The following is a 1,066-nucleotide window of genomic DNA, read 5'->3' as shown; positions in this document are numbered from 1 at the left end:
TCTTGAAGTACGAGCACACGAATCGTCCCATCTTTAAGGTAACTCAGTTAATAAGACCAGTTTACATATTTCTTTTGCATTCTCTTCTTTATAATTGTCATTTTACTTGTAACTACATCTCTGTTTTAAAACTCATGAAAAATTATTTTTGAGTGGTTTTTGTGGGGCTGGAAATTGGGAGATATGACGAGGTTCTTGCCGAAATCGCCTAGTGGACTAATCTGCAAAGGGTGAAGGCTAATAAACACCACCCACCACCAAAAAAGGGTACCAAATTCCTAAAGAAAGGCGACGAAGGCGAAAGTAATGAAAGGCGAACCGTTTGCCATTTTGTATTAAACCTTAGACTGGGAGATGCAAGTTGACCTGAGGGGTAGACTTGTTTTTCGAGAGAAGATAGTGGTAACCTCACCCCAACTAGAGATATTTTTGCACTGCAGGTTCCTGCATCGTGGTCGAACTTACTGTGCCCTAGGAGGACAGACTCGATATTTCCCACCAAGTAAAGAAATCGAAATATTAGGACTTAGATAACGAGGCTGGCTTGCAGCCTTATTTCCACTGAAATCGGCTGCCGCATCTTTTCATGTGGGTCGGTGTGTTATTTCCTGCAGAAAATAGGTCTGGGACTCGGACAACTGAAGAAAGCCATCGATAAAATAGGCACATCTAAAACTTGCTCAAGATAGCTATGGTTGATAAGAGACCGCAAGTGAAACCCTTTGGTTGGTGAAGACCAGTTCAGTGACCCTGAGATACTTGCTGACGATATGGAAGGGTTACCAGCATTGCAATGGATTTAGAATAGCTTACAAAACTGCTGAGTAGCTCCTGCAGTTTCTGTGTGGGGCAAAGCATCTCTGTTTGTTTCTCATACGTATGCGATCGCGCACACACACACACACACACACAATGTTACATAGGGGGATGATGGCAGAGAGACTGAGAGAAATTTGAATGCGAGGCAGACGAGTAAAAGAAGGAGACAGGAAGAGATAAGAAAAGCAAAATATATAAGGAAAAAAGTACAAGTGGATATATATATATATATATATATATATATATA

General features: G+C 41.1%; 1 protein-coding gene across 1 annotated transcript in view; it reads left to right on the top strand.

Moving 5' to 3' along the window:
- Positions 1 to 1,066, top strand: part of LOC106870822 (cytochrome P450 3A8) — a 20,453-nt gene that overhangs the window by 1,249 nt on the left and 18,138 nt on the right. The window lies entirely within an intron of this gene.

The sequence above is a fragment of the Octopus bimaculoides genome, chromosome 15 (assembly GCF_001194135.2).
Source record: "Octopus bimaculoides isolate UCB-OBI-ISO-001 chromosome 15, ASM119413v2, whole genome shotgun sequence".
Lineage (NCBI taxonomy): Eukaryota > Metazoa > Mollusca > Cephalopoda > Octopoda > Octopodidae > Octopus > Octopus bimaculoides.
Note: the sequence above shows the minus strand (reverse complement) of the source record. Positions and strands in the feature narration are given on the sequence as shown.